This window comes from Nanorana parkeri, unplaced genomic scaffold (genome assembly GCF_000935625.1).
Source record: "Nanorana parkeri isolate BGI_ZX_2015 unplaced genomic scaffold, ASM93562v1 scaffold915, whole genome shotgun sequence".
Classification (NCBI taxonomy): Eukaryota; Metazoa; Chordata; class Amphibia; order Anura; family Dicroglossidae; genus Nanorana; species Nanorana parkeri.
This window is the reverse complement of record NW_017307183.1, coordinates 371,789-394,476: the sequence shown is the minus strand read 5'-3', so window position 1 is coordinate 394,476 and position 22,688 is coordinate 371,789. Positions and strand designations below refer to the sequence as shown.

The 22,688-nt window shown below is 43.2% G+C and overlaps 1 protein-coding gene across 1 annotated transcript in view; it reads left to right on the top strand.

Annotated features, from left to right (window-relative positions):
• The window catches only part of TNNI3 (troponin I3, cardiac type), a 59,277-nt gene extending 53,937 nt beyond the window's left edge, over nucleotides 1–5,340 (top strand). The window contains exon 8 of the mRNA XM_018566087.1: nucleotides 5,255–5,340. The gene's annotated coding sequence lies outside the window, so the exon portion shown is untranslated. The remainder of the gene's footprint in view (nucleotides 1–5,254) is intronic.
• The last annotated feature ends 17,348 nt before the right edge of the window (nucleotides 5,341–22,688 follow it).

Sequence of the window (22,688 nt, the reverse complement as noted above, 5' to 3'; positions counted from 1 at the left end):
TTCTTTGTAAGTGGACAAACTTACAAAATCTGCAGAGGATCAAATAATTATTTTCCCCACTGTATACATACACAGTATACTGGTCCTAAACTGGTTAAAAGCCTTTCCTCTTAAGAATCTATGGAGGCAAAATTGTTACTCGATTATTTAAGTATCCAAACAGCTCTGTCCATAAAAGTTACAGAAATGTTTAGCGTTAACTTTTGAGAGTGAAAGTACTGTTTTTACATAGTTACATAGTATTTGAGGTTGAATAGAAACACAGGTCCATCAAGTTAAACCTTGTGTGTGTGTGTGTGTGTGTGTGTGTGTGTGTACACAAGTCTATGTGTGGTCTAGTTTTTAAAAGTACCTGTACCCCTGTATGTTATGGTCTCTGAGGAAAGTATCTAAATACTTTTAACCACTCTAACTGAAAAAAAAGCCCCTACGCCCCTTGTGGTTAAATCTTTTCTCCACCAGTTTTAGGTGGTGACCTCTAGTCTTTGTTATGGAGTTTACCGTAAACAGTTTATTGCTGATGTTGCCAATACCACTAAACATTTTGTACATCAAAATCATGTCTCCTCTTAATCTCCTCACTTCCAGCGTGAACAAGTTTAAATTTAGTAACTTTGTCTTGTAGCTTAGGTCCTCCAGCCCCTTAATTCGTTTAGCTGCCCTTCTCTGGACTCTCTCCAGCTCAAGGACATCCTTTCTGTGGATCGGTGACCAAAACTGAACCACATACTCAAGATGAGGCCGAACCAGTGATCTATAAACTGCCAAAATGATTGCCTTGTCCCTAAAGTACATTCCCTTTTTAATACAAGACAGTAATCTGCCACTTTGTTTGCTGCAGCCTGGCATAGCATGCTATTGTTCAATCTGTGGTACCGTGTCAAAAGCTTTGGCAAAATCTAGATATACCACATCCACCGGCCTCCCTCCATCTAGATCTCTACTCACCTCTGCGTAGAATGTTAGTAGGTTGGTCTGACAAGAACGGTCCTTTCTAAATCTGTGCTGATTATCATTTATTATACCATTGCCATGAACAAAATCCACAAATAGTCCTTTAATATTCCCTCTAACAGTTTGCATACTATTGATGTTAGACTGACTGGTCTGTAGTTCCCAGGTTGGTATCTTGACCCTTTTTTGAATATTGGCACTACTGTAGCCTTCCACCAGTCACTTGGTACCTTACCAGTCATTATGGAGTCCTTGAAGATGAGGAATAATGGTCTCGCTATAACCTGGCTGAGTTCTTTAACCTCCCTGGCGGTATTACACAAAAGTGTCACTTACCTTGTCCCTACGAGCCCGCGGTGCCCTCTGCTGTGTGCGCCCCCCGGCCGATGCCGGCATCCGACTTATAATTTCATCTTTCAACGTCACAGCGGGGGGAGGAGCCGGCGGGAAATTCAAAAGTGAAAACATGCAATATACACAGAATACACACAATACAATGCAATCTGCTATGATTAAATTTCTGTATCAAACCATTTCACTTCAATTTTGTCCCTAGAGCTTTGTTCAGTGCCCTGCCTGCACTTTTACTGTTCTTTCTGCCTGGAAACTTGAGAACGTCCATGGCATCCAAAAAGCGTCCCTTTAGGTCAAAAGCGGTTTTAGACCAGGTAGAAAACAGCGATAGTAAATTTAGAATCACTTGCAGAATTGAGCGATAGCGATTCGTTGGGAAATTTGTCATCAGACACTGAAAGTTACGACAGCAATGATTCTGCGACTGAGCTCAGTGATGTGCGAACTTGGTACTCTATTGACTGTTGCACAAATCAGGCAACGCCCCCAGAATTACCATTTACTGGACCATTTTTTTTAATTATTATATTATAATTTTTTATAATTATTTATTATATTATAATTTCTTATAATTATTTATTATATTATAATGTTTTAATTTCGTGTTTTAAACTTTATCATATCTGGGATGTCTACTAGACTCTTGTTTGGACATATTTAGGTGACTTATTCCTAAGATTTACTAAGAATTACAGGCCTACACTATAAAACAACAAATTTCCATGAAAAACAATGTACCGCTTTGGCATGCAAAAATACTGCATAATCAGACCGCCAGGGAAGTCAAGTACCTGTTGGGTGCAGGTTATCTGGTCTTATTTATTTGCATTAAGTTTATCAAGTCTTTGTTGAACCCCGGCTACTGTCAACCACTGCGGTGTTTTACGCACTGAGCAACTCACATTCTTATCTCCATTAAACCCGTCTCTCTCCTGAGTGTATACTGAGGAGAAAAATTAATTTAATACCTCAGCCTTCTCCCTGTCGTTTGTGACTAATCTCTCGTTTTTGTCTTTTATTGGGCCGACCTGCTCTGATTACCCTTTACTGTTTATATACTGGAAGAATTTTGAGGGTTCTTTTTACTGACTGTGGCGATATGCTTTTCATAATCTATTTTAGCTGCCCGGATTTCATGTTTATATCTCTTATTGCAGTCCTTGTAGTTCTGGAATGCCAATGTAGTCCCCTCCATCTTATATCTTATTAATGCTATCTTCTTTTCTTTGATGTATTGTTTTACCGTTTTATTTAGCCATGCAGGCTTAGTTCTTGATCTTTTATTTTTGTTTCCCAATGGTATGCATTTTGCAATAGCATTGTGTAATGTATTCTTAAAACAATCCCACTTCTGGTCAGTGCCCGGTGTTAGAAATATGTTGTCCCAATTAGTGTTGCATACTAGGTGACACAGCTTATGGAAGTTTGCATTTCTAAAGTTTAATGTTCTTGTCAGACAAACACACTTCTCTTTTCTGTACCCAACATTAAAAGTAATCATCCTGTGATCACTATTACCCAATGTATCCCGAATCGCTATGTCCCCAACAAGGTCCGCATTATTGGAGACTAAGTCTAGTATAGCATTCTTCCTGGTTGGGACATCAACCATCTGATCCAAGAAATTGTCCCGTAACAGGTTCAGAAAACAACCAGCTTTTATAAAATGAGAGGTTCCATTTGACCAATCAATGTCCGGATAATTGAAGTCACCCATTATAACAACATTTCCCTGCTTCTCAGCTAATTCTAATTGGGAATTTAGGTGAGCCTCCTCCTCCTCCCCTATGTTTGGAGGTTTATAACACACACCCACAATTAGTTTACGACTAGCATCAGTCTTATCCAGTTATAGCCACAAAGACTCAACACCATCTCAACCCTCTGTCGTGATGTCATCTCGTATGTGCACAGTTAGATTGTTTTTAACGTATAGGCATACCCCTCCACCCCTTCTACCAACCCTGTCCCTCCTGAACAGGTTGTACCCTTGTACATTAGTTGCCCAGTCAGGTGCGCTGTCTAGACAAGTTTCGGTTATTCCCACTATATCAAAGTCCTCTTCGAGTAGCATAACTTCAAGCTCCTCTAGTTTGTTTGCTAGACTTCTAGCATTGGTGTGCAAGTTTGAGTTTTATTATTGCTCATTTCTGGAGCCCAACTACTTTTTTTTATTAGACCTTGGTATGGTTGATACATTACTTGATACATTACTTATTAGATTGACTGGAGTGAGCCCTCTATCCCCCTTTGTATTACAGCCCTCAATATTTTTAATCGCCCCTTTAGTTACTTGCTCTATATTTATTATATCCATTTTTATTCCCTCCCCACCCCATTATCTAAATTAAAAGCTCCTCCAGTCTTTTAACAATTTTCTCCCCCAAAAGTGTTACACCTTCCCTTTTTAGATGCAGCCCGTCTCTGCTAAAGAGGCGATAACTGACTAAGAAGCCCAGTTCTCTAGGAACCCAAAGCCCTCTTTCCAACACCAGCTCCGAAGCCACTTGTTCATTTTCCTCAACTCTCACTGTCTCTCTGGAGTGGCTCGTGGCACCAGCAGTATCTCAGAGAATACCACCGTGGAGGTCCTTTTCTTCAACCTAGCACCTAAGTCTCTAAATTCACTTTTTAGGACACTCCATTTGCATCCTATTTTGTCATTGGTGCCGATGTGCACCATGACAGCTGGGTCGTGCCCAACCCCCATCCAGTAACCTGTCCATCTGTTCCGCAATGTGTTGAACACGAGCATCCGGTAAGCAACAGACTTTTTGATGCTCACGGTCCCCATGGCAGATTACCCTGTCTGTCCGTCTGATAATAGAGTCCCCCACCACCAAAATCTGTCTTTCCTGTCCCTCCATCCTGCTCCCATCCTTACTGGAGCAGTCACTCCCCCTGAGGATAGAGTAGGCTTCCTGCTCCAGCAATGTCACCCCTGAACTAATATCCCCAACATCCTGCAACCTGGCATATTTATTGGGGTGTATCAGTTCAGGACTGGCCTCTCTCGCACTCTTCCCTCTACCCCGTCTTCTAACAGTAACCCAGCTACCCACCTTGGGATCCTGCTCCTCCAAACCTCCATCCTCATTTATGCCGCCCTCCACCAGAGCCTGGTGCATCAAGTCCAGACTCCTTTCCATGTTGGTTATGCTCCTCAGTGTTGGCAGTTTGTTGTTTAGATCCAGAATCTGGGCTTCCAAACAAACAACTAGCTCACATCAAGCGCAACAGTATTCACCCTCGAACGCATGTTCAAGAAACGCATACATTGCGCAAGATGTGCACCGGTTTGCATACCCACTCATGGAAGACATTTTTTTTTTTACTGGTTATTTATTTTAGTCCCAGATGTACTCAAGCGGTTATTATTACACTAGTACCCAGGAGATATTACACTAATGCCCAGGAGTTATTTCCCTTGACGCCCGGCAGTTATTACACTTAGTACTAATAGTGTATTAACTAATAGGTAATATCAGTTATTACTCTGATACGGTTAATACACTTAATGCCCAGTCGTTTTTTACCTTAATGGCCAACAGATAATTCAATTAATACCCCACAGATAATACAATTAATGCCCCACAGATAATACAATTAATGCCCCATAGAAATACACTTAATGCCCAGCCGATGATACAATTAATGCCCCACAGATAATACAATTAATGCCCAGACTATAATAATTAATCATTAATTCCCCCGCAGATAATACACTTAATGCCCAGCTGATAATAATAAAAATGAATGCCCCGCAGATAATTCACTTCATGCCCAGCCGATAATACAATTTATGCCCCGCAGATGATACACTTGCTGCCCAGCCAATTATACAAATTAATTTTGATTGTGTTAATAATGTTTAGGATCTGCATAATATGTATTATATAAAAAAAGAAAGGAATAATGTTTATATCTTTTTGTTTGTTTATCTCAGGTCAAAAGGTGGATAAGACAGCATCATCCTGCCAGGACCCAGTGCACCTTTGTTGAGATGCTTTTACTATTTTAATACACAGTAATCATTAGGAAATAAATATGCCCTTTCCAGATTACATTTCCACACCACTTCTGTCTATTCATCATTCGCAAATAAAGTTTAAAAATGGATTATGCTTCTGTTTGTTATATTGCTACATTCTAGTTTATTATTTTCTGATAAAATTTAATCAATTACAAAGTGCTAGCTTTGCATTTTTTAGAGAAATCCCTTTTGTGGAGAGTTTCTTTCTTGCTTTCTGTAGGGTCTACAGTACAAGAAGTGAAGGGAAATCTCAATGGCACACCGATAAGAAAAAATAAAAATATCCAAAATTAAAAAAAGGTTTTGGCTTTAAATATATCTTAATAAATTCAAAAATTAAAACAAGAACAGCGCCCTCTCCATGTAATACCACTTTTTATTTTAAAATTTATATAAAAGCTAAATTTATACTCGCAAGAGTTTGCATATATAAAAGCTTTGAAGGTTCATGCATAAATTAAAAACCATATGCCACTAGGCCAACTGGACATCAGAGCGTTAACATAGACAACATCAGTTTGTGGGTGTATATAATCTATACAGGTACATTTAAACAGCGTTTTTGCCTAGGATTTGTTAGATTTGGTTCTGATGAAGATAGTTTAACCATTGAAACGCATTAACCCCAACCTATCCATTGCCTGTGTTAATTCTCTGATGTCCAGTTGGCTTAGTGGCATATGCTTCCTATTATTTGCATGAACCTACAAGCTATATATATATATGGACTGTTGTGAGTATACATTTTGCTTTCATATTAATTTTAAAATAAAAAGTGGTATTACATGAAGTGGTATTACATGAAGCTGTTCTTGATTTCTTTTTTTGCATGTGCGTTGACATATGCCAACCTACAATTGAACAGTATCCCCTTTTGTGAAAATATATGGAATCTTTCGCTGGGTCACTTGGAGAGTGAGGAATTTCTATGAAAGCGCTGAACAGTTTGGATAATACGCCACATTTTAACCAATATTATCAGAGGATGGCCACAAAACCTTGGTAAAATATGGGCAGAACTACAAGACACCATAGACCAACAAAAATTACTTTATTATCTGACACATTAGTACTATGATGTGGGTGCACTACATTATATTAAAGCAAAGCCAGGGAAGATAAGCAGGAGGTATGATAAAGACTCATCACACCTGAAAGCTGTCCTCCGGGAGGGGGGTTTAAAAACCCTAACTGACACCACTGTTCTTAAAGGTGATCCTTTAAGAATACCTTTTTATTAAAGAAGAAGAACAAAAAAACTAAATTCCTATATGTCTTACCTAAATCAACAGTCAGGTGACAGTCCTGGTCTTGAGGTTTCATTTTTTTTAAAGTTTTTTGCTGTGTGAGGATGTAATGAGGTCTGGACACCCTAAGGCTAATTAGGAAACCCCTCAGTTTGTTGAAATAAGCCACTTCTTGATATGATCAAATCAGATATGGATTAAACATACTGGGGGGAATTTATCAAAACTGGATCAGACAAAATCTGGAGCAGCTGTGCATGGCAACCAATCAGCGTCTCTCTTCAGTTTGTTCAGTTAAGATTTGAAAATGAAACAGAGAGGCTGATTGGTTGCCATGCACAGCTGCTCCAGATTTTGTCTACTCCAGTTTTGATAAATTCCCTTCATTGTTTTCTTGTTAAAGGGTCTTCAAACAAAATTTTTCACACTCCACAGTCTATGTACCTCAGTTGTTAGTTCAGGCCTGGCTTAGATAGCCTGGCCCGATTACGAGCAAATGACCCTCAAATAACCCTGCCAGTAAAACTATTTTACAAATTCCACTTACTATTCATAATTTGGGACCTGGTAGTGATACATTAATGAGAATATATATAGATGCCTCAGGAAATACTGATAACAGACATACTAAACACTTGGGCTTGGGAGGTCCAAAGGGCTAAAAACACACACTACCCCTTCTAAGGGAGGCATACACAACAGGTATGTAAAATCTGGAATCTGTACAAAGCTAATTTCATAACACAATGATCTGTGGGTTATTGGGTGGTAACATGTGGGTGCATAAAAATATAGCTATGTTTGTGAAACTAACTGTAGCACCCTGTAAGCAGGAGTGCTGTGAAATTTAGTTATTCTCAGACTGTAGTTAGTCTGAGATGGATCTGTAGTTATGTTCATCTCATTTCTTCAGAACAATCTATGGATGCTGCATCTGCCTGTTGCTGGGTGTGTTTGTGCCACACCGAGCAGAGCAGCCAATAGGCATTTGTGTCTCCTAGTCAATCACTAGATGGTACAGACCAGTGGTGCATGCTGGGAGAAGCTATAAATGTTCAGTGTGGCTGATGCAACACTCTCTCTTCCCTCCCCCAGGCCTCCCTGGGGTGAGGCTGCTGGTGCTGACTGACTGAACCGGCTGGGCCTAAGCCTGATACTGACACTGATACTGGCCTGAATCTGGAGGCCCAGTGGTCAGCCACTGATGAACATGTGCGAGGACTTCTGAAGTACTGCTTTGCCTGGTGTTCTCTGAACAGATTGCTGTGTCTGGCTTAAAGGTTCTAGTCTGTGATGGCAGCAGTTACTCTGTTCTATTGCTTAAAGGAGTCTACCTCTTTCTGGATGTGCCTGACCCTCTCTTCCTGAAGTTCAGCAATAAAATAAATTCAGCTTTCATCTACTGTCTGGACTTCGCTTTGTCAGTCGCCACTGGAGGTGGTAAGTGCTATTGGGGGAGCCAGGTGCTTAGAAATCCCCTAGACGGGTCAAACAATTACATATTTTCTGAAAGCAGAGGCCCTGTAGAATAAAAAAAATGCTAGTTGCAATTTTTTATGTCGCACAGTATTTGTGCAGATGTTTATCAAACCAGTATTTTTAGGATAAAACCCGAAATTAAAATGTAGAAACATAATATAATACCCAATTGTTTGGTAAAATATTAAAGATGGGGTCACATCGGGTAAATAGATACCAAACATGTCAAGCCTTAAAATTGTGTTCGCCCCTGAAGCCGCAAAAAATTTAAATACCCCAAATTTCCAAAGGAACAATTTAAACACTTTTACCGCTCATCAGTTTAGTGCTAAAAGTGATTAATGGTTCTAGAATTATTGCCCTTACTCTGGTGTTTGCAGCGATATGTAACATGTGTAGCGCAATTGTCATTTTCACGTGTAGGCGCACCGACATGTGTTTGTGTATGCGTGCATTTTTAAATTTTTTACAAATTTTTCTTTTATGTTACTTTTTAACTAAAAAATTTGTAATAAAATTTTTTTTTACACGAACCTTATTGCTATCACAATAACAAGCCCCCTATGTGTGTGGTGTGACAGGTCCTCTTTATGGAGACATCAGGGGTCTTTCAGACCCCTAATGTCACCTAGGGACCCCAAAGAAGCTGAAGAAGCAGAGATCTGCTTCCCCAGCTTCTTCTCCTGGCTCTAAGAGTCAAAGAATGTAAATAGTGACACCGGAAGTGATGTCATACACATTACTTCTGGGTCCAATGATTGGAGGAGAGATCAGCGGCTGGGGGAGGGGAGGGCGCCGCACAAACAATCCAGCGGCTGTATAGACTGGCTGTTAAAAATGACACCAAGAACACGGCTGCTGCAGTAGCCATGTTCTTGTTTTAACCACTTCTGCGGGCCATCAATATAGATGTATTGCGGCCCGGAAGTGGTTAACATCAAGAACTGAACCTTTGCCAAAGTTTTACTTTGAGAAAGCCAATCCCAGATCCATTTTCTGCTTCATTGACTGGACTCTGCTGAAACCCATAGAACCCAGGACTTCGCTAAGTAACTTTCCCTTTTTGGTTTACTGTTGTATTATTTGTCTATCTTTTATGTAACATCTTTTTTGTATATTTTTTCTTTAAATAAAAATTATCTTTGAAATCATTAAGCTTATCTCTATATTCTAAGAACTTTAAGCATCTTTGTCTCTGTGAGGAGTGCTACCATATTGTAAAACATGTTATATTCCTGTCTGAAGGGACAGTGGGCATCACAGGCATTGCTGAACATGACACTAAACTTAGCAATTAAATCTCAAAAATACATTCAAGTACCTTAACTGTTAACAATAATGAACCTTATTTGAGCATCACTTGGTTCATATAATTTCTGAATTTGTGCTGACACTGTCCTTTCTTCTGGAGGGTGGCTCCTTTTGTTCCCTATGGTCCCTGTGTCTATTGTAAAGTAGCCACCGTTTCAAGCTCACTCCTGTGATGATGTACTATAATTTCTATACAAAATAGTAAACTAAACGTGAGATTTTAGTCCATCATGGGAGTAAGCTTGGAGCAGTGGCCACTCACCGCCCTCCCCTTTTCAAATTGCTAAAGCCAATAGCAGGCTGGCTATTGCACCTGCCTACTGACCAGCTGAGCAATACTAAGAGATCACTTTCTCTCTCAGGTCTGCTCCTCTGCTCATTTGCTGGTGTTTCAATAGCCAATCTGCTATTGGCTATTTCAAATGAAAATAGCCAATAGCAGTCTGGCTATTATCCCAGCTGCTTACATCCATCTATCTATTGCCTGTGGAAGCTTGCGGGCAGGACAATGGGGCTGCACGGGGGGGTCGATTGGAGGCTGCGGCGCTGGAGGAGAGCAAGTAGCTGATCTTGCCTAGGGTGCAAAATAGTCTAGCACCGGCCCTGATTGGAACTGCATATCCTCACGTATTGCTGCCACTACATTGGGATCAGATCTGCCGTACCCTCACAGAGGGTTCTTCTTCCAATGCTCATATTGCTCCTTGATTACATGGATGCCTTCCACTGTCTGTAAAATTAGTTAATCAGTGGGTATTTACAGGGTCCCAAAGCCTGCAAGTGCTGATCGGGATAACTACACACTCATCCTCATCCTGCACAAAGATTTTCCGGCTTAGGGGACAATCATCTAAGCACCAGCAGACAGACCGATCATCACTGTGGCAATTTAACTGAGCAGTTAACGCTTTATATACACACACACTCACACTCACACTCACACACTCTCACACAGTAGCAGCCACAGTGTGTTTTAATAGAAACGGTTCACAGCATTCACTGTTGCGATTCTGGCTTTTTAAAATGTCAATATCACTTATCTCCTCTGCACTCTGCATTGTTACTGATCTCTGTTCTCTGTGTCACACCACTGACCTGGCGGAGTTAAGGGCGGGGCACGGTAGGGGTCAGGTGGGGCAACTGGTGGCGAGTAACTCTTAAGGCCTGGCTAGTAGCTCAGGACTTGAAATTTTGAGCCCTGACTTATCACATATCAATATCACAGCAAATATAACAGAATTTACAGAACAATTTTGTCAAATATTGAACAGAACAATGTTGTCAAATTTGTTTAATGAAAAGAAAAATGGTAAAATAAATATTTATAGAAACAATATTACAAAACAAATATAGGCAACAGTGAAATAAAGGGATTTTAAAGGGAAAAAATACTTAATTGTAGTCTGTCTGGTCTTTGGTTCAGTGCACAGTTTGGATCACTTGCAGAGTAGTCAATTGTTTGCAAGAGTGACTGGCACTGGTGACTCAATATCCTTTGGTGACTCAATATTCTTACAGGTAATTTTGGTGGTAAAAAATGAGAGCTCACAGCTGCCTTTACAACAGTTAGTTCTGCAACAAAATCTCCAGGAAAAAAACAAACTCCAACCAAACAAAGGATCTGAGGAAGGTGTTGAAGGTGGAGGGTTTTATTATGCCCAGCAGACATTCTTGTGTTGCCAACTAACCTGGGCACATATTCCATAGAACACAACTTTACAATCTGAAATCTAGCATGTTATTTAACAGAATTAAACTCTGATTTGTTAGATATCAAACATGATAGCTTTCTGATGTATTTTTCTCTATAAGGTCTAATATGTCTTATTATCCTTTTGGGCCTTGTATTATAGGCATGTTTGGTGTCTGGCATCTTTTTTTACATTAGGTAACAAAGTTTCAGGAACATAACTCCATGACCATACGAGTTACCGAATATCTACAAAGTTTGGCCCTATAAGTTCAGTTTTAGGTTAAAAAAAAACCCAAAAAACCTCAGAATCACAGATTTGTATTGCTGAGCTGCATATCAGATGACAGCCATTTATGGCAGGGGCTCATCAGAAGTCTTTTGAAGACCGTGGGCTAGTGAAAATTTTTAATGCCCTGCATTTTTTCTAAGTACTCTACAGAAGGATTGTGTTCAGTGGTGTATCAAGGGTATTGCACATAAGACATGTCGTGGGTGTCACTGACAGGGGGTGCCACAGCCAGGCCACTCAGCAGTAGAAATGTCAGTGGCTTTGCTAGCGCCTCGATGCAGTATGAACAGAAAGAGCTGGTGTACAGCCTGCAACCCAGGGCATCCATATCTTTTCACTCCAGAATGATGGACAGAAACCCACTAATCCAGGGGGGCATTGGCAAAGGGCTGCCTGTGGGCGTCCCTAGTGCAGCATCCATTGTTCAGTTTGGGGACTTCAGTGTGCATGACCTCACCGCACAACAATGATGCACTGATCTATAGAGGCTGCTGTGTACACTGACTTCTCCTCTGCACCAACCCGATCTAAGGAACAGACCAAGCACAGCATCAAACTGATCCCTGCACCAGTGACATAGTGTGGGTTGCCCGGGGCAAGACAAGTATTGCACCCACTATCTTGTGGACCTTTAGCACTCCAGACTGCTAGTACTGCAGAAAGCTGTGTGGACGGCAGTACTGAGGAGGGGAAGGGATATCTCGGGCTGAGCCTTGTGTAAAGGTGCCCATACACTGCACGATTATCATACGAGAATCGTGGGAAATCCTGCGATCGTACGATAATCGCAAAGTGTATGGAAGGTGTGCAACCGTTTCTAATGCACGGTCGCACGTCTTCCGTCAAACAAGTAGGCTGGAAAACCCGCCGGGAATCGTACGATTCTCGGCAAGTTAGTGGCCTGCTTGTTCAACAACTGCCGAATGGGCCGTTGTGCGCACGCGCACACTGCCCGTTTGCAGTCATCGGAAGCCCACCCCTCATTGCAGTCATCGGAAGCCCCCCCTCAGGGGGGTGGACTTGTGATTATCGCAAGTACGATCTGCCTGTCCAGGATGGGCAGATCGTACGTTTTTTAAATTACTTTACAACCCTTGCAAGACAAAAGTCTTGCAAGGGTTGTAAAGGGTATGGCCACCTTAAGACTCTTTACATTGTACATAGAAGGCTGGAGCTGCCCTGAAGCAACTTGTAGATAATTGAAGAATGTCACCAGCACACTAAATGATTATTAAAGCAAATAAGTGTTCATTTATTGACGTATGCTGTCTCTTGTTTTACTAGCGCTTTCAGGGCCACACGGACTGACTGTATCAATGCTTGCTGGCGTGGGTGGTTGCTTAGAAACCTATTCTGTGGCGCACGTGTGCTGATGTATGAGAACGTAGCTGCTATTATGTCAGAAAGAAGCCGTGGGAACCTTGTGCCCACATGGCCCATGTGCCAGTGGGCGGGGCAAACGGCACTATGCAGAGGAGACGGACGCTGCTGGAATGCTATAGCGTCCTGTTACCTGGGCAACCAGCAGTGCCTCTTCTTGCTCTCTCCAACGGCAGTGACAGCGGCAGGATTCTCCCGGTGTTCTATCGAAAGCTCCAAGTCCTCGAGATCTCCAACAACTAAAATTAACTAGGTTCAGACTAATCCAGCACGTTATTCATCTGAGTTACCCCACTCAATATGTTACATAGTTGCATAGTATTTGAGGTTGAATAAAGATGTGGCACTGCAAACTACGATGGCCACCGCTTGCTGGGATCAGAGGGGACACAAGACAGCAAAAGGCTCAGAGCGAGGAGGAGAGTACTGCAGAGCAGCGGTGGCTTCCAACCTGAGCCTGGGCCCCCCTGCTGACCCCATGCAGCCCGGTAGAACCCATAAAAATTTGTCTGGCCCCCCTCACACTACACCCTTGCCCTGCACTGCACAGTAATGCTTTCAGTGGCCTTCACCCTCTATATACTCCAACAATGGGGCTTAGGACACTGATGGTGTCCCAGGAAACAACTAGAGATTGGGGTGATTGACAGTTGCACTCTGCCTGTTACAGACAACGCTGACACTTCTCTTTCCAGCACTGACATGTATATCTGTTAGCACAGGGCACTGTGCTTAGAGGAGCCCCAGTCCTATGTACAGAGCAGCTATACATATACCTACACGAAAGGGAAATTCCACCCAGCCTTGACCTCAACACACTGCATTATTTACTACTTACCTCTGCAGTCTGTGTTACTTACTCCTGGCCTTCACTATCTATTACCCCTGACCTCTGCATCACTTACTACTGACCTCTGCATTACTTCTGACCCATGCACTCTCTGCATTACTTACTCCTGACCATTGCACTCTGCAATGCTCACTACTGACCCCAACACTCTGTGTTACTTACTAACAACCCCTGCACTCTGTGTTACTTACTCCTGACTTCTGCACTCTGCATTACGTACTTCTGACTAGTGTTGGGTTCAATATTCGAGTCGCTAGTTTGTGTGTTCGGCAAACACACAAACTATCAGTGCGTTCAGTGGGCTGTTCACCCGACGGGCTATTTGCCCGCTGAGCGCCCTACAAGACACTGCCTTGTGAAGCACTGATTGGGTAAAGCCTTGCATCTGACTGATTGAATAGAGAAGGAAAGTGAGGAGGAGACACAACCCCAACGAGGCAGGATGTCCTACAGGGGCAGCCATAAGAGCAGCCACCCTATTGCATCAGATGGCAGAGCTGCACAGGTGCAGGGCACTGTTGTCTCGCAGCACACTTTCAGGAACTCAGCTGTGTGGGAGTTTTTCCAGCACATGTGCAGCAGACCGCAGCATTGCTATTTACAATGTGTCTCAAGTGGATCAAGCGTGGAAAAAACCCCAACCGCTTGGGTACCATGTGCCACGCAGTCCGTTGGCAACAGCACCAGAAAAAGGTCCACACTTCTCGCTCCACTATACGTCATGCCATGTCAACAGCCTCCACTGAGAGGGATGATGGCATAGCAATGGGTGTCACCGGTCCTTCCGCCAAATCTACCAGCAGCCCACCAGCTGTAGATTTGACCAGTCAAATAAAATACTGTCCCATCCATCCACATGCTAAGCTTTTAAATGTCAGCTTGGCCGAATTGCTAGGTTTACAACTGCTGCCTTTCCATCTGGTAGACTCCGCACCCTTCCGTGAGTTTGCAGAATGTGCTGTACCACAGTGGCGGGTTCCCAAACACCATTTATTTCCACAAAAGGCCATTCCAGGACTATACCATCATGTGGAAGGCAATGTTTTGGCCTTGTTGGACAAGGCAGTCAACAGCAAGGTCCACATTACTGCTGACACGTGGTCCAGCAAGCATAGTCAGGAACGTTATATTTCCTTCATGGCACACTGGGTAACTCTACTTGCAGCTGGGAGGGATCCAGGATGGGGCTCAGTGCATGTTACCCTAAGGAGAACTATGGGGAAAAGCCCTGACCCCATGGTTCTCCTTTAAGCGTTCAAGGGGCTACGCAACTGGTCAGGCTAAAAGATGCCATGCAGTGCTTGAGCTGGTTAGTCTAGGGGACAGGAGCCACAACGGGGCCGAGATTCTTTCAGCTCTGCAGGGGCAGGCCCAGAGGTGGTTAATGCCACGGCAGCTTGAGCCAGGAATGGTTGTATGCGACAATGCCAGCAACCTTCTCTCTGCCCTCCGACAGGGAAAATTGACACATGTACCATGCTTGGTACACGCCCTCAATTTGGTGGTAGAGCGTTTCTTAAACAGGTACGCAGAGCTGCAAGATCTTCTGAGGGAGACCAGGAAAGTCTGCAGCCATTTCAGGCACTCATTCCCAGCCTGTGTTCGTCTGGCTGAAATTCAAAGTGAATTCCCCCTGCCCACAAACTGTCTGATTTGTGACATGCCCACCAGGTGGAACTCCACTTTGGCAATGCTGCAGCAGCTGCACAAGTAGCAGAGGGCAATCAACGAGTACCTGTGCGAATATGGCACAAGGACAGGCTCAGGGGACCTTGGCTTTTTTTTCCCCCCACGCCAGTGGCTGCTGATAAAGGATGCATGCACTGTATTGTCACCATTTGAGGAGGCGACGAGGATAGTGAGCCGTGATAATGCATGCATCAGTGACACTATCCCTCTTGTGTTCCTGCTGGAGCATGCTCTGCAGGGAATTATGGATAGGGCACTTGAGGCAGATCAGCAGGAGGAAGAGGACTCCCTTTCCTCTCAAGGCTCCCTTTACGCAGAAACCATTCCCGCGGGTCCACAGGTCACACAAGAGGAGGAGGAGGATTATGGCAGCCGGGGCGGCATTGAAGCAGAGGTTGACATAAGGCAGTCTCCAAGGAAGGGTTTTCTGTCACCAGAAACCCAAGGAGTAGTATGTGGCTGGGAGGAGGTAGTGCAGGATAGTGTCATCCTCAGTGACCCTGAAGACTCAGAATCTCATGCCTCCTCAAACTTACGGTGCATGGGCTCCCTTATTCAAGCCTGAAAAACTACCCCAGGATTCGTGGTATCAATGAGAGGGATCATTACTGGTTGGCAATCCTTCTTGATCCACGTTACAAGTGTAAAGTTGCAGAGCTCATCCTGCCCTCACAGAGGGAGCACAGGATGAAACAACTTGAGGACGCTTTGAAGAGAAACTTGGCAACCTACCAGTGTCTGGAAAGGTGTTACACAAGTCATGAAAGAGGTGCTTCTGAGGTTGGTCAAAGGAAGAGTGGTGGAGAAGGGGGCTGCCTGACTGATGCCTTTAGAAATGTTTTCAGTCCTCAGCGCCCAGGGATGTTAACTTTAGGCACCCATCGACAGCATCTGCATCATATGGTGCAGGATTACCTAGGGGCAAGAGCAGACATGGAGAGCTTTCCAGCAAATGATCCACTGGCTTACTGGGTCTTGAGAATTGATCAATGGCCAGAACTTAGCCAATATGCCATGGAGCTACTGGGCTGCCCTGCATCCAGTGTGCTTTCCGAACGGACATTCAGTGCTGCTGGAGGTTTTGTGACAGATAAAAGAGTGCGTCTGTCCACAAACTTCGTTGACCGGCTGACATTTATCAAAATAAATCAGTCCTGGATCAGCAGCAGCTATCAATCCCGATGCAGATATCACCGAATAAATTTGTTGGGGATCGGGGTTCTCTGGAAGACTGCCTAACTTTTATTCGATCTTCAAGAAATGTTCTAGGTGTAGTGCACCGCCAACACCCAATTTTTCCGCACCCGCATGTGAAGGGTATTGCTCCCCGCCGCTGGATGGGAGACTTGTTGCCGGCTTTCTACTGCTGGCAGTTGATTTGAAGCGGGGGCATGGGAGGCGCCACAAGAGTTGACATCGGTCTCTCCTACCCACTGGGTGCAGCTGTCTGTCCCCTCCGATCCCCGCTGCCTCTGCTAATACAGGTGGGGAGAGCAGCGGGGATAGAAAAGGACACAAACCGCAGCATGCAGGAGAACGGGGTGGGGGGTACAGAGCTGATGCGGCGGCCGAAACTGCTTGTCTGTGGTGCCAGGCAATAGGAAAGGCCAGTGAAAGATGGCAGCCCTGGCTGGTATTTCTGTGCAAGGTAAAAGGATGGTACAGGTAATAGGAATTGCTTACCCCGATGCAAGCAGTAAACGGGCTGACAAAAGCCCAGGCGCCAGGAAGCAGTTTCTAGTCGTTATGGCGACCTGGTGCCAGGGATTTATTGAGTCCTGACATGTCTTCCTCTTGGGTCCAGCTATAGATACAGCAATAGGAAAGAAAGTGATTTATGAATTCACATACTGACCCCTCTCACATAAGTGTAGTAGGTAGCATTATATTATTGTCCCACCCAGGCCTTATTAAGACTCTGCATCCTACTGCCCGTTTTGGTCTTCCAGGAAACTCAGCTAACGTGTTTGATACACAAATTGAAACCTCAGAAGTTATAGGAGAGTAGCCATCAGTTAAAAAAGTAGCATTCCCTGGTCTCGGGACGACAGCCAGAACCAGAGGGATACACCACCACCCCATTGCACATAAAACAATATCATCTAAGGAGGGGAGGAGACAGCAAATAATATTGTACATAGGACAAACATGTTTAGTAACAGCAAACAAACTAACAAAACAGCTTTAATACCTCAACAAGAAAAGGAAACAAAAGTTTGATAGGGGAACATTAACAATCGGTCCAATAACAAGGGTAGACGTCCAAGCAGCTGAGGTGTCGTCCTCTGTATGCAGCATCTGCAGGTGGCTCAGCCATAGCTGAGAGCATATTCTTCATATACAGAAGAGTAGAAAAGATAGTCATTGAAACTTGGAACACACAAGTACTGAAATAAAAGTAAAAGTCAACTATCTGTAGAACACATGGTATATCTAACAGAATGGTGACATTGAAACAGGTGTTGGAGCTGATAAATGAATATCCATGTAACAGCTTTGATATAATGGTATTCGGTCTCCTGAAAAAAAAACAATTGGCATTTGGCTGTATGATAAGCAAATGAGGATCCTCAAACAAACAGAGCTCCTGGAGAAGAGACAATAAAAGATGAATAGAGGTCTGATGGTCTTTGTACCCAGGAACAATCCAGACCCCCTGCTGGTATTTACTGCCCACACCTGTTTGGCATTCATGCTGGGATGGGGGGGCAGGGGCATATGGTGGAATTTTCTTCTTATGTGAACATCTGCAAAAACCTAAATCGTATGCTGGGACTGTGGTAACCTTACATATAAATATTTTTGGATTCTAAAGTCAGGAATGTGATTCGCTGAGACCCGTTTGATGTGAGAGGAGAGAGAGAGAAAAAAAAAGATGTAGATGTTAGCTGAATTATCTTAACCTCAGATCCTATCCCTACCTACCTTTCCAAATTCCCTCTCCATTTATCAGATTGAAGATGGTCCATTTTAGAGGTAAGTGCCGTTTGACAACTGGTAATTGCATGAATACCCGTGGCAAAGTTCTCCTGGTCCAAGCAGGAAAGGTCACAGTCATCCGTGCGTTGCCTCATGGCGTACACCTTCCCACCTAACTGTTGTCACCTAAAGGGTCTCCCGTCCGGTGTACAAGTGCACCTGACCTCGTCCTAGTTATGTTGTAGACCACTCACCAGCCACAGAAAGGGTAGAAAGGTAAAAAATAAAAAAAAACACTAGCAGAGAAGATAAATGCCAGATAATAGCAGGATGGCCACAGATTTTCTCACTTATATGTCCGCTTCAGTCACCATCTTGCGCACGCGCCTCCTTAAGGTATTTAATATGGCTTTTCCAAAGTTATGTCTACGGTTGTACATGTAGATTAGTCTGGTTATATTCCCTTTCGTTCTATGGCAGTAAATATTAGACAGATATTTTTAAATGTACAGCTTCGACAGATAACAGCCGTAGACCTGTTTATCATTGGATGTTGCTATGGTATTCAACCGCATTGAATGGCCCTACTTGTGGTCGGTGCTGGAGGCATTTGGTTTGGTCCCAAAACTCTGCTCCTAAGGCGTGCATTCAAATCAATAACTGTATGTCTTAATCATTTAATCTCCACAGAGAGACAAGGCAGGGATGCCCACTGTTTTCCCCTCCTTTTTGCACTGGCAGTGGAGTCCTTGGCTACTGCAGTAAGACAGCCCCGAAATGTAGTGGGGTTCTAGAGGGGTGGTAACGAGGATAAAATTGCATAATGCCGATTATGGTGATTGTGATGGCGCTGAGGGATTATGGGTGGAGTTATACATTGGTGTGCATAATGCAAAAGTAATTGTTGGCGTTTGTTTCAGGCTCCCAAGTATTAATGAAAAGGGTAGAGACTCAGCTCCTTAAACACATCGAAAGGATTGCAAGGGCAGGAACAGTTGTATTAATAGGAGATTTTAACTATCCTGACATTGACTGGCATAATGACACTGCTGGAACAGAAAAAAGGCGGACTTTTATAAACTTATTGCAAGACAATTTTATGGTACAGTATGTAGAAGCCCCAACTAGAAATGATGCTCTGCTGGATCTAGAAATCTAAAACAATGCAGAGCTTATTGCAAATGTTCATATAAAAGAACATCTGGTAGCAGTGACCATACTATGATTTTATTTAACTTAAGTTGTAAACAACACACACATACTGGAAAAAATAACAACACAACTTCAGGAGAGCAAATGTTCCCATGCTGAGGGCTGCTCTTCAAGACTTAAAATAGGTGGTGATATTGGCATCAAAAAGCACAGAACAGAAATGGGAGTGCTTCAAATCAATTGTTTACAAACATACTGCAAAATATATTCCTGTAAGCAATCAGTTTAAAAGGCTCACACCCAATGTAAAAAAAAACAAAAAGCATAAGAAAAGGGCATTTAAAAATATAAAAATGAAGGAACACTGCCGTCATTCGAAAGTTACAAAGAACATAAAATATGCAAAAAATAAATAATCACAAAGATTCAAAATGAACGACAAAAAGGTGCAAGACAAACCCCCAAAAATATATTAACAGTAAAAAGATCAGTTCTGAGCAACTGTGGACAAAGAGAAGGCAAATCTATTACTTTCTTCAGCTATGTGTACACTAAGGAACAAGACGGAACCCAAGTCCATAATGGGGATGGCGGTGCCACAGCCTCTAATAAACCCCAATGGCTCACAATTGATATGGTCCGGAAACAGACAACATTAGAGTGAACAAAGCACCTGGACCGGATGGCTTCCAGGTGTCCTCAAACAATCGAGCTGCATAATTTTGAAGCCATTGTATCTACTTTTAAGAGACTCAAATGACTGGCATGGTACCAATGGATTGGTGCAAGGCCAATGTGCATACAATTAAAAAGGGATCAAAGTATTTACCAATATTATAAGCGATGGTGAGCATGGATTCATAAAAGACAGAAGTTGTCAAACAAATCTACTTTCTTTTTATGGGGAAGTAAGCAATACATTAGACAAAGGAATGACTATGGATCAGTGGCGTAACCAGAGTTCTGGGCGCCCGGGGCAGAATTTTTTTTTCGTCCCCCCCCCCATTATATAAACAACCACTGGAACTGTACCCTGCACCTCCCCCCCACACACACGTTTTTATTTTAAAAATTTCGGGGATGAAAGGAATCACGGCCGCACCGGCAAAACGGCAGGAAAATGTCACTTTCGGCATTTAGCCGAAAATGCCATTTTCGGCCGGCGCCCCCCCTTCACTTTTCGCCCGGGGCCGTGCCCCTGCTGCACCCCCGGTTGTTATGCCACTGCTATGGATATAGTATACTTGGACTTTGCAAAAGTGTTTGACAGTTCCCCACATGTGGCTAATGTATAAGTTAAAGGTATAGAGCATTCAGTCTGTAATTGGATAGAAAGCTGGTATTCAAAGAGTGGTAATCAATGATTCACACTCTGAATGGTCTGAGGTTGTATGTGGTGTCCCCCAAGGTTCAGTGTCGGGTCTCTTATTGTTTAATCTATGAATAAATTATATACAGTTGGGGATTATAAGTACAATTTCTGTGTTTGCAGATGACACCAAGCTATGTAGTGGAATACAGTCCGTACAGGATGTCTTCAAAATACAAGCCGACCTGAATACAGTTTGATTGGGCATCTATTTGGCAAATGGGGTTTAATGTTGATAAATGTAAGGTTATGCATTTGGGGACTAAAAACATGCATGCTTGATACACTCTAGGGGGAGTAATGATGGAGAAAGATTTGGGTGTTCTGGTAGACCATAGACTCAATAATAGCATGCAATGTCAAGCCTCAGTTTCTAAATCGGGAGAGAGAGAGAATATGAATATCCTGCCCCTGTACAAAGCGTCAGTATGATGTTATGGAACTGGAGAAAGTGCATAGAAGGGCAACTAAACTGATAAGAGGCATGGAAGAGCACAGCTATGAGGAAAGATTATCTGAACTGAATTTGTTTGCTCTTGAGATATTCAATATTGAGTTGGTCCACCCTCTGCAGCTATAACAGCTTCAACTCTTCTGGGAAGGCTGTCTACAAGGTTTAGGCGTGTGTCTGTGGGAATGTTTGACCATTCTTCCAGAAGCTCATTTGTGAGGTCAGGACTCTGTGCAGGCCAGTCACGCACCTCCACCCTAAACTCGCTCATCCATGTCTTTATGGACCTTGCTTTGTGCCCTGGTGCGCAGTCATGTTGGAACAGGAAGGGGCCACCCCCTTGTTTGGAGGTCTGCAGCTATTGACTCTGCAGACAGTTGGCGACTTCTGTGCACTTCAGCATGCGCTGACCCCTGTCATTTTACGTGGCCTACCACTTCATGGCTGAGTTGCTGCTGTTCCCAGTTGCTTCCACTTTGTTATAATACCACTTGACTGTGGAATATTTAGTAGCAAGGAAATTTCACAGATGGACTTATTGCACAGGTGGCAACCTATCATGGTACCATGCTTGAATTTACTGAACTCCTGAGAGCGACCCATTCTTTCACAAATGTGTGTAGAAGCAGTCTGCATGCCTAGGTGCTTGATTTTATACACCTGCGGCCAAGGAGGTAATTGGAACACCTGAATTCAATGATTTGGAGGGGTGTCCCAACACTTTTGGCAATATAGTGTATCTACTAGCTTGGAGAAGGGAAGGAAGGGAGGGAGGAGAGCAGGGCCCAGGGAAATGGCCTTGCTGTACCTGTGTATTTGTGGATACACAGGCACAGCAGAAATAAAAAATGGTCACTCGCACTCCAAAATGAATTCAGTCAATCAATTTATTGACACTGGTGAAAACACCTCTATGCAACATTTCGGGACCAGACGGCCCTTTCTGTTTGCCTGAGGAAGGTGCCGTCTAGTCCCGAAACGTTGCTTAGAGGTGTTTTCACCAGTGTCAATAAATTGATTGACTGAATTCGTTTTGGAGTGCAAGTGACCATTTTTTATTCTTATACGTTTACGGAGGCACCCGTTGTTACTACTGCACCCACCCTGCTACATTGGGTACTTTCCGGTCAGGAGTGCGATGGGAGAAATGGATTCTTGATTGTGTATTTGTGGAGACACACAGCTTACTGGCACACACAAAAGGGTTGCTCCATAGGACCCTGCAAGGGAAAGGAGCCACCCCACAACAGGGTATCAGGGCCAGGGATGAGGGGGACCAGCTGATTATCCAGCAGCAAAAACTTTAAAAAAATCAAAAAGAGGAATCCATTGTAGTGATTTAATCAACATTTGAAATAGCCAAAAAAGCTTTTGACTTTAATATCCCTTTAACCTATAACCACCAACATACTGGTCGGTGCAGGTTCTAGGTTGTCTTTAACGTGTATTTTTGCTTTTTTGCCAAATTGGGATAACACCTATTTTATATTGTTACATGTTCCTGTTCACATAGCAGAA